We start from the raw sequence: 11,926 nt of genomic DNA on the forward strand, positions 1-11,926 counted from the left end.
GAGGAGGAGGAAACGCAAAATGTTAGCTAGTATAGAAAAAAAACTGCTACGCTACCCTGCACTGGGACATACAATGAAGTTGTCACACCCGTCCCGTTTATTAGGGAGGCAATCGCCGGGCTAATTCCAAGAGCCGAAGTATCGGCCCCCCGAACCGCACCACGAAAGCGTGGACAATTTTGAAGTGGTCCTTTTTGGTGCGCCAGCAGACGCCGGTCGTGGCCCAAAGAACAAGTCAGAGTCGAGAGTTGATAAACAAGCAAATTATATTCTCAATAATCGCAGATCGAAAATAAAACACGGAAATGCACACTCCACAATAGTTGCATACAATATGTCACCAATCAAACCAATCAATCAACGTACTACACAACACAATCGGCCACACTCAAAACAACGGACACAGACAACGATCCGCACTATAATGCAGTCGCATGCATTGAACAACCAAGACACTTAAGGACTAAAGAGATAGAAAACCTATTCAGTCCAAAGTCCTTGGAACAAAAGTCTGAATGATACTCTTCCGAGAATCACTCACTCAAAGTCCAGCGTTGTTGTCGTTCCGCAGTTCTCGAAGTTTCTCTTCCAGGAAACCTCGCCGGAGTTTCTCTTCCAGGAAAACTTCCGTCTTCAATAGGCCACTCTCCAAGCTTCAAACTTCTTCGCCGGAAATCCGTCGGCTTCACACACGCAGCTGTTGCCCGCGTGTTCGCTCGATAGCGGTAAACCCACGCTCTTGCCTGTAGCTCGAGCCGTCCCTCCGGACCAAATCGTCGCCGACTACACGGCGGAATCTCGACGCACTCTGGCGTTAACTTCCGTCACCTCCTGTTCTGTCACTACGGGCAGAACCTTCGCCGACTCCACGGCGGAATTCCTACGCGCTCCGGCGTTAACTTCCGTCACCTCCTGTTCTGTCACTACGGGCAGAACCTTCGCCGACTCCACGGCGGAATTCCTACGCGCTCCGGCGTTAACTTCCGTCACCTCCTGTTCTGTCACTACGGGCAGAACCTTCGCCGACTCCACGGCGGAATTCCTACGCGCTCTGGCGTTAACTTCCGTCACCTCCTGCTTTCTCGTCTCGGCTGCTCGATTAAATACGTTCCGCGCCGCCTTCGAGAATTTTCTCGTCCTTTCGTCGGCGCGATACGCAGCGAAAGCTGGGAAGAGGGCGAGACGGTTGGAATGCCCTCTCCGGAGAATGAGTCACTCGGTCTGACCCCGTTTCCTTCGTTCTAGAAAGATCGCGGCCTTACTGGGCCGCCGATGTGGGGTGAGGAGGTTCGTCTGCGAAGCCGTGCTTCTGCGGGGAGAGCGCGCGCCCGGGAGCCTTGGATGTTTGCTTTCTTTTTTTTTTTTCTTTTTACCTCGCGGCGTTTCCACCGCCCGTTGTCGCAAAGATTTGGCGGCGCGCTCTTTTTTAGCGCTCGTTCTGTGACACTGCCCCCCACTTTAAGAATATTATCTCATAATATTCAAACCACACAAACGAGCGCGAACAGTCACCACACACTCTCACAGGCTGTAACACAATCCGTCGCTCATGACACTTCACATTCACGATATATCACTCAATACAATTGTACATTGTAATTCAATTCCACAACACATGAAATATAGCCACAGGTACATGCCTACAACACTTCATCACACATTCCAAACAATACAAACGTACAAAGTTCTGTTACTACAACAATGGTACAATACCATACATCACATCACAGCACAACACTTCGACACTTGTGACACAGGATAACACAACATTAACACAACGTATGGCACTCAGCACTGCCCAACACATTCTGATTCCACCTCAGCACCTAACTTGAGTACTTCGAACAGCGCTTGCGCCCCTTTTTGCGGTGCTCGCTCGATCTCTTCTTGTGCTTCCACGTTCTTTTTCGGCGAGCCCTTTCCAACGACAATATCTGAGGCGTCGTCTCAGCCATCGTTGTCTCTTCCGACACCGTTAACGCGTCATTACATTCGACGGGTCCTGTCTGTTTATTTACCCGCTGGATCATACCTCTACATTTTGCCCGGCTGGCCAACTCCGTCTCCTTTACACTGTCGGTCGGTTGAGGTCGTGCCGACGTAAGTCCAGTTGCTCGGCACGTGAACTTATTCGACACGATCGACTTCTCACTCACTGTCTCTTGCGCCGCGGCCTCACTTTGGGCTCTAGTGAGATCCGTCACGGGATGTTCCTCCACTGTATCTCGCGGCCGCTGCGCTGGCGAACGCTCTATCTTCGGGTCTTCTCCCAAACATTCTGGATCACTTGGCCCTCGCGCCCCGTCGATGTTTCCGATGACAAGGTCATACAGGGGAGTCGTCATGCATAAAGCAGTAACCCTCCCGCTGAAGTACGGGGTTTCAACCTCAATTTCTGCTTCGGGAAGCATCCGAACCGTACGGTCAATTAGGCAAACCGGTTTCGTTCTGCCTGTCAACTCACCTTCCCGTACCAAATTTCTCCTCACGATAACAGTGGAACTGCCGGTATCTCTTAACACCGTAACCTTTTTGCCCGCAACTTTTCCAGGCCGCGCTGGCATTCCTTTCGTAACACCGGTTGGCTGTTTTGACATTACAGCACGCACAATAGGAATTTTCTCCCCGTTTTTCAACTCTACGAATCCATCAGTGACGGCATTATTATCAGATTTCGGTGCCGCTTGAACACAGGATACCTGGTGAGCTTGACCCACTCCGTTCCGACAAGCATCTGCTTTGTGCCCAGTCTGACCACACTTAAAACATTTCACTACCGTAGGGCTCGTAAAGATCGTTCGACAGTTTTTCGCGCGATGACCCACTCGGTTGCACAGAAAACATCGCGGAATGCTCTCTGGTGCACGCTTCTTTTCTTCGGGAGCCAATTTCTTCGAATCGTCGGGACACTCCTTCTTTACCTTGGCCAAATTTGTGCCACCTTGCGCTTCCAAGAATTGATCAGCCAATTCAAGCATTCCTTCAAATGACTCAGCTTTCCTCTCTTTCAAATACAGCGACAGGCTTGGGTGGCAACTAGTAAGAAATTGTTCTCTAATTAGGAGCTCTCTAAGCTCATCGTACTCCTGTGCTGTCCCAGAAAGTTCAATCCATCTGTCGAAATAATGGCAAAGTCGGGCGGCATACTGCGTAGCCGTCTCACCATCAGCTGGCTTTCCTGTCCGAAATCTGTCCCGGAAACCTTCCACGGTAAATCTAAATCGCTTCAACAGAGCCGCTTTCACCTTTGCGTAGTTGGCTGCATCGGTCGGCGTCAGCCTGCCGTACACACTGAGCGCTTCGCCACTCAAGCAAGTACTCAAAGCAGTTGCCCATTGCTGTTCCGGCCAATTCTGGCTCTTCGCAATCGTCTCAAATCTGTGGAGGTACGCGTCTAGGTCGTCCTTCCTTTCATCAAACGCTACAAGCAGCTTGCTTGGGTTCAAGCGGAAGCCGTGGTCCTCCCGTTCGCTGCTTTCAACTCTAGCTTGGACGGGAGTTTCACTTCGCTGTTGCAAACGGAGCCGCTCGAGTTCCATCTCGTGCTGACGCTGCCGTTCCCTTTCCTCTCTTTCTTCTTTCAGCTGTCGCTCCCTCGCTTCTCTTTCTTCTCTCGCCCTTTCGGCCGCCAGCTTTTCTCTCTCCAGCTCCAACTTCAATTGCTGCTCTCTTTCTTCTTTCGCCCTTTCAGCTGCAAGCTTTTCTCTCTCCAACTTCAACTGCTGCTCTCTTTCTTCCTTCGCCCTTTCAGCTGCAAGCTTTTCTCTCTCCAACTCCAACTGCTGCTCTCTTTCTTCCTTCGCCCTCTCTGCCGCCAACCTCTCTCTCTCCACCTCAGCTTCTTTTTCCGCTTTGGCTCTTTCGACCGCCAACCTCTCTTTTTCCAGCTCGGCTGCTTTTTCTTCTTTGGCTCTCTCTTTTTCTTCTTTTTCCTTCTGGGTGACCCACTTCCGTAGTTCGGCGCCAGAAAGACCCATCTTTTCACCAAGAGCAACTAACTTTTCGAGATCCATTGTGTCTCGCAACTCGCAAATACAACCTTGCCGCGTGCAAAAAGTATCTGCCTAAATCGGTCTATCGGAACACTCCCCTGCACTCGTTAACGAGAACACTGAACAACACACAAAATCGTTCCGATAGCACCATCAACAACTCGAGGCTCTTTCTCACTACTTTGGACACACTGTGCACCAAAAGGTCCTGAATCGCGGACGCCAGATTAATTGTCACACCCGTCCCGTTTATTAGGGAGGCAATCGCCGGGCTAATTCCAAGAGCCGAAGTATCGGCCCCCCGAACCGCACCACGAAAGCGTGGACAATTTTGAAGTGGTCCTTTTTGGTGCGCCAGCAGACGCCGGTCGTGGCCCAAAGAACAAGTCAGAGTCGAGAGTTGATAAACAAGCAAATTATATTCTCAATAATCGCAGATCGAAAATAAAACACGGAAATGCACACTCCACAATAGTTGCATACAATATGTCACCAATCAAACCAATCAATCAACGTACTACACAACACAATCGGCCACACTCAAAACAACGGACACAGACAACGATCCGCACTATAATGCAGTCGCATGCATTGAACAACCAAGACACTTAAGGACTAAAGAGATAGAAAACCTATTCAGTCCAAAGTCCTTGGAACAAAAGTCTGAATGATACTCTTCCGAGAATCACTCACTCAAAGTCCAGCGTTGTTGTCGTTCCGCAGTTCTCGAAGTTTCTCTTCCAGGAAACCTCGCCGGAGTTTCTCTTCCAGGAAAACTTCCGTCTTCAATAGGCCACTCTCCAAGCTTCAAACTTCTTCGCCGGAAATCCGTCGGCTTCACACACGCAGCTGTTGCCCGCGTGTTCGCTCGATAGCGGTAAACCCACGCTCTTGCCTGTAGCTCGAGCCGTCCCTCCGGACCAAATCGTCGCCGACTACACGGCGGAATCTCGACGCACTCTGGCGTTAACTTCCGTCACCTCCTGTTCTGTCACTACGGGCAGAACCTTCGCCGACTCCACGGCGGAATTCCTACGCGCTCCGGCGTTAACTTCCGTCACCTCCTGTTCTGTCACTACGGGCAGAACCTTCGCCGACTCCACGGCGGAATTCCTACGCGCTCCGGCGTTAACTTCCGTCACCTCCTGTTCTGTCACTACGGGCAGAACCTTCGCCGACTCCACGGCGGAATTCCTACGCGCTCTGGCGTTAACTTCCGTCACCTCCTGCTTTCTCGTCTCGGCTGCTCGATTAAATACGTTCCGCGCCGCCTTCGAGAATTTTCTCGTCCTTTCGTCGGCGCGATACGCAGCGAAAGCTGGGAAGAGGGCGAGACGGTTGGAATGCCCTCTCCGGAGAATGAGTCACTCGGTCTGACCCCGTTTCCTTCGTTCTAGAAAGATCGCGGCCTTACTGGGCCGCCGATGTGGGGTGAGGAGGTTCGTCTGCGAAGCCGTGCTTCTGCGGGGAGAGCGCGCGCCCGGGAGCCTTGGATGTTTGCTTTCTTTTTTTTTTTTCTTTTTACCTCGCGGCGTTTCCACCGCCCGTTGTCGCAAAGATTTGGCGGCGCGCTCTTTTTTAGCGCTCGTTCTGTGACAGAAGTGGAAGAAGGGAGTCGTGAGAATGCACAGTTGTGAGTTTGAGATTAAGAGAAATAAGAAAGGAAAGATACGGCAAGCACGTTGCAAATACACACTACGCAGAAAGAGTTAAAAAATAGGTAAACATAGTGCACCGAGACCGGAGACGCCCCACTTCTCATCTCTGCGAAGCGAAGCTGGGCCTTCGTTTACCGACGGTTGTTGACAGGTTCCATATTGTACTTCCCCGACGATGCCGTGGGCGCTGACAGATATTGATTCCATCAGATAATTTCTCCTCGTGACGAAGCAGTCGATACGTGAAAGCTATGAAAGGGTGTTTTCTTCGTAGGAACTCTCGGCTGTGAAATGGTACGTTCATCGATTAGAGTGACTCGTTTCCTAGAATCCGATTGGTTAACTTGAGATCGTACTGGGAAAGGAACTGCCTCGGCTCATCGCAAAGCGATATTGAAGGCAATTGCGCAAACTTGTCCATGTCGCCTTCATTAAAATGTTTGACTTGTACAGCCTGTATTGACCTTCCTGATGTTTACTTGGACAGCACAACGTGTCACAGGGGCAGTCGTTGCTTAGAGTTTTCACTATAGCGTAATGCTCTTTGCATGGTGTCAGTTGTACCAAACCTAGTTTGCTAAAGACCTCGCGAAGTCTTGCATCCTGGTAAATGAAAACATAAGTACAATGAAAAGGCTTATCTTTTTAACAGCAGACCTGCTAAAGCTGAGCTTAACTTCTTTGTCGGACAAGAAAATTGTCAGAATCATAAACTGAGTCACGCTCTCTTCGTCTTCTTCTTGATCTATACCTTTACTTCGGAACACGTGCCCCGATCTCTCGTGCACGGAATGCAATAACTTTGAGTGCAGAGAGACGCAGAGAGAACTAGTGATAGAGAAGCATAGAAATTCTAGGATATAAAACTTCTTCGCGAGACGAGGTTCGAACCCGTGTACCCACGTTTCAAAGGCGACTGTCATAATCACTCGGCTATTGAGGCACGCTAGCAGAGCCTAGCATAACTTTGCATAGTGTAGCATAACAAGGGTTATGGGAAACGGGAGTCAAGGTGAGGAGGAGGGAAAAGAAAAAAGGAAAGAATAAAGCATTGAAAAAAAGAGAAAGAGGGAGATGGGTAGAAAAAGGAAAGAAGGAAAGAAAATAAAGCGAGCGAGAGAGAGAAAGACAGAAAATTGAAGAGAGAGAAAAATGAAGAGGGAGAGAGAGATACACAAAAAGGGGAAGAAAGAATGAGAAGGGGAAGATAGCAAATAAGAGACAAACAGACCGACCGAAAAAAAAGAAAGTATTAGAGAAAGAGAGAGAGTGAAATAATAAATAAACGTAAACAAAGACAGAAAAGTCATGCACAAGAAAGTAAAAGAAGGGAGAACACTAAAGGAACCGAGGAATGGAGAAAGCGAGAATTTGCAAAATCTAGCAACACAGCAACAGCCATGCTTTTATCTTTTTACTATCTTGCTTTCTCCTACTTTCCCCTTTATTTCCCACTTCCCCTTTTCTGCTGACGCTGCACCGTGCTCCCTCATGAGCTGCAGAACTAAGCGTCATTCAAACAATAAAAAACTACTACTACCACTAGTGCCTAGGTGCCCATCAGCTTCGTTGTTTATTAAGCATTGAGTTTTTAGTGCAAGCTACACTGATGTTATTTTCGCGTCGAGGTATGTGTGACAAAATTAGGGACGAAAATAAATGCACGTAGTCATACAGGCGGCTGTGAGCTAACGCACACCCGAATGGAATGATTGGTTGATTGATATGTGGGGTTTAATGTCCCAAAATCACCATATGATCACGAGAGACGCCGTAGTGGAGGGCTCCAGAAATTTCGACTACCTGGGGTTTTTTAACGTGCACCCAAATCTGAGCACACGGGCCTACAACATTTCCGGCTCCATAGTAAATGCAGCCGCTACAGCCGGGATTAAATCCCGGGACCTGCGGGTCAGCAGCCGAGTACTTCAGCCACTAGACCACCGCGGCGGGGCGAAAGGAATAGGATTAATTGTGTGTATGATACATATATTTTCTGACGAAAGCCGATACACCCGCCGAAACGTTAGTAAAACTTGTATTTCACACGTTTCTCGACCTTTTTCACAACCGTCGTCCCTGGATTTCTGGGTCTTCGTGCTTAGGGGCAATATGTAGTAAGCGGAATAGGCAAAACATGACAAAGTAGTTTCCGAGATACTTAGAATGGGAAAATAAAAAGAAATGCCAAAGAAGATGGCCGTGCTGCAGAAACTTTCTTCAAATGATAACTGAAAGTTTACTAACTATGCATGCCGTGTTTGCAAGATTGTAGATCAAACCATTTTATCTAAGCTTGAAATCCAAAGTTTGGGGGGAGGGGACGTCTTACAATCAAAACAAACCAGAAATCGGGCACGGGTGGCATGGTTGCATCAGTAGGTTTACGTTCTGTCTCTAGCCGTAACTAATAGCGCATGTTCTCTCGTATAACCCGTGCCCTCCACAACGGTTTAAAGAAAGATTAAAAAAAAAAACGATTCCCGCATATTTGCCGCGAAGCACTAGGCTGCTTGCACAGCTTTAATGCCCGGCGGTGACGCCAAGTTTACACTCGAAATTGTGTTTTTTTTTTTGTTTTTCAGTGACATGATAAACAATTTTGATTCATGAAATGCGCTCGCGTTTTTCCCCCTATTTTTTTCTTCTTTTTTTGCCGTGTGTTTCAGGGTGGTTGATCTACACTCGAGTCGACTTGAAATTGTGTAAAAACGATACCTTCTGACGAACTTAACCGATTTTGTTGTCACTCAATCGCAATCTATAGCGTCTGGAAAAGGAAACGCGCTTTCTTTCTTTCTTTCTTTCTTTCTTTCTTTCTTTCTTTCTTTCTTTCTTTCTTTCCTTCTTTCTTTCTTTCTTTCTTTCTTTCGTTCTTTCTGTCTTTCTTTCTTTCTTTCTTGCTTTCTTTCTTTTCCTGCCTCCACACTACAAACGACATATGATCGCAGAGGAGAGGAGCCTTAAAAGGATATCGGCGCTGTCAATCGGAGAACGCAAAGGTCGCGCAATCCCATTTCGCAAAGTACCCGTCTCCAGGCATTCCAGCTCGACGTGTACAGGCTGACTCGGCGATACGATCCCGCTTCCTACGATTGCGCTCGCGTTAACTTTTTTTTTCCCCGTTTTCATGCGGAAACGCGCGTCGCTCGACAGCCAGCTTTGTCGACGCATCGAGATGAGCCTCGCAGCAGACCTTGTTTGCGCAATAACTGAGTGAAACAAGCGCTGTGCCTCTTTCCTGGTTTTCTATTTCAGTGGACTACGAAGCCCGTGTCTTCCTCGTGCTTCGCAACGAAACTCCAATCGGTGGCCTCGATGTCGTTCTAACTTAACTGTTATTGATTGTCAGGTTTTCTTGACCACGACGTAGGCCTTCGTTTGACGGTATCCTCAGGTGGCCGCAAAGGCCTCCTCATTGGCGCCTCTAGGCTTTGCCCTATTTGCCGACGGGTGATCAGGTGACGCGATTTGGTGTTTTGTAAAGAAGCTTCTTGCATGTACACTTGCGTGCAGCGAGGTTTGACATGAGCCGAGAGAAAATAACGAAAAAAAAACAGCCAAATATTCAGAAAAAAAAGTTTTTTTGTGCGACTTTCGACTCGTGGTCACAGCGACACCTAATATGTCAGACATCTGTATTGCGGTGGCATTATGACTGTCTTGCGAATTTATCTGTGTAACCAGTTCTAATCAAATTGTCGGGATGTAGACTTCGCGAGTATTGGCTATATTTTTTTCACGTAACTGAAAGCACTAGGACTACCGGTAATGTTATGGATTGAATTAATGAAGCCTGGACAGAAGTATATGTGTGTGGGGGAGAGGGGGGTAGAAATTGAGGGCGTATGGACACGTCCGTTGTAAACAATAACAATGATCAGCACCGAAAGTCCAACCATTACCACCGATAGCACTCCAGGTCCAGTGTCAATTTATTGCTATGATGACAACACCGTCAATGCTATATATACACTGTTACTTAAATTCGTTCCAATTATTTGTCAGGTAAAATAGGTACAGCAAGCTAACTCACGAACTTGTAAATCACATGGTGAATTATAGTGACAGACGAGTGGCATATGTTCATAAACGCTTGAAGTGGCCTACATATAGAAGTAAAGCTCATAAAAAAATACAAGCTTAAGATGATAACAGTGACATCAAGTATCGTAACGCTTTAAAAGGATCGACAACTGCCGACAACATCAAATGAGTTGACTGCACGAATGGAAAGACTGTCTTTTATAATGACTCAAACTAACCCTGTTTTTTTTTGTGTGTGTGTGAAGCAGATTTTTATTGTTATTTCTTTTTTGAAAATCGCGAAAAATGACCTGTGGCGTCTCTGGTGGCAAAAACATGAACTATCATGAATGCCCTGTCACGTGACCATGCGTTAAGGTACATGGTCAACAATTTATTGATTAGTACTGAAATATTGTTACCACAAGTGTAATTTAGGTATGTGCACCTGTGTAGCGAGGAACATGGTGGTAGCAGAAGAAGAGGACGGGCACCATTGCACCCGAGAAATTCATCGCACGGCTGCGCAAGGAGAACGAGCTCTTTGACTACATGCAGCAGGATGCGCACGAGTTCCTCAACTACCTGCTGAACACCATGCCGACATCCTGCAAGCCGAGAAGCAGCAGCAACAGCAGAACTCGCAGGCCAACGCTAATGGCAACAAGTGCTCCAGCAGCGGAGACGCGGCTCACAACGCAGTGGGAGGCCCCATGGCCTCGGCCGGCACCACGGCACAGGGCGTGCAGAACCAGGTGGGGAGCGCCGCGCAACCTCCCAAGCCAGAGCCCACGTGGGTGCACGACATCTTCCAAGGAACCCTCACCAATGAGACTCGGTGCCTCAACTGTGAAACGGTGAGCAGCAAAGACGAGGATTTCTTGGACCTTTCAGTGGATGTGAGCCAAAACACTTCCATAACCCATTACCTAAGGGGGTTCAGCAACACTGAAACGCTCTGCAGTGAACACAAATACTACTGTGAAAATTGCTGCAGTAAGCAAGAGGCACAAAAGAGGATGAGGGTAAAGAAGCTACCCATGATCCTAGCATTACACCTGAAACGATTCAAGTACACGGAGCAGCAAAATAGGCACACCAAACTTTCGTACAGGGTGGTCTTCCCCCTTGAACTAAGGTTATTCAATACATCCGATGATGCCTACAACCCTGACAGGATGTACGACCTTGTGGCAGTAGTCATCCACTGTGGAAGTGGCCCCAACAGGGGACACTACATCTCCATAGTGAGAAGCCACGGCCTCTGGCTCCTATTTGATGATGACGTTGTTGATAAAATTGATGCATCAGCAATTGAGGACTTCTACGGTCTCACGTCGGACACGCCAAAGACATCAGAGTCGGGCTACATCCTCTTTTACCAGTCAAGGAAGTGACGCCTTCGCAGGCATGGAGCAAGTCGGGATTGACCTCCTTGGACCCTTTCCCCGGTCTTCTGATGGAAATCGCTGGATAGTCGTTTGCACCGACCATTTAACACGGTACTGCGAGACAGCTGCCATACCATCGGCAACTGCAGCCGATGTGTCTTCCTTCATGCTACGTTTTGTAATTCCTGGACATGGACCTCCCAAAATCGTAATCAGTGACCATGACCGACAATTCACAGCAGACGTGATGGAAGAGATGCTTCGTGTCTGTGCTTCAAGGTTTCGGCACTCTACGCCATACCATCCCCAAACGAACGGTCTAACTGAACGAACGAACAGAACTCTCTCGAACATGCTGTCTATGTATGTTGCATCCGATCACAAGGACTGGGACAGTATTCTACCCTTTATCACATATGCATTCAACACCGCTCAGCATGAAACTACCGGCTACAGTCCTTTCTTTCTTCTATATGCTCGACCACCTCGTCATACCCTGAATACCATCTTCCCGTGTTTGGACCACCATGATCCCTGCATATCCGAGATCATCTGTCGGGCAGAAGAAGCTAGACGCCTTGCTTATTTGCGCACTCTTGCTTCGCAAGATCGCTCGAAGGCACATTTTGACCGCCGACGCTGACAGGTGACGTACAATCACGGCGACCTAGTGTTGCTGTGGACACCAACTAGAAAACGCGGTTTGAGCAAGAAACTGCTAGCGCACTATGCGGGACCTTATCTTGTTGTAGACCGTATCAGTGATTTAGTTTACCGCATAGCGCGTCTCCATTCAAACGGCCGACGGTCTGCAAAAACTGAACTTGTCCATGTTGCACGTTTGAAGCGCTTTATTCCT

The 11,926-nt window shown here is 48.2% G+C and overlaps 1 pseudogene; it reads left to right on the plus strand.

Moving 5' to 3' along the window:
• The window catches only part of LOC142788280 (ubiquitin carboxyl-terminal hydrolase 46-like), a 125,789-nt pseudogene extending 114,698 nt beyond the window's left edge, over nt 1–11,091 (plus strand).
• Nucleotides 11,092–11,926: the final 835 nt, after the last annotated feature.

The sequence above is a fragment of the Rhipicephalus microplus genome, unplaced genomic scaffold, assembly GCF_043290135.1.
Source record: "Rhipicephalus microplus isolate Deutch F79 unplaced genomic scaffold, USDA_Rmic scaffold_52, whole genome shotgun sequence".
NCBI lineage: Eukaryota > Metazoa > Arthropoda > Arachnida > Ixodida > Ixodidae > Rhipicephalus > Rhipicephalus microplus.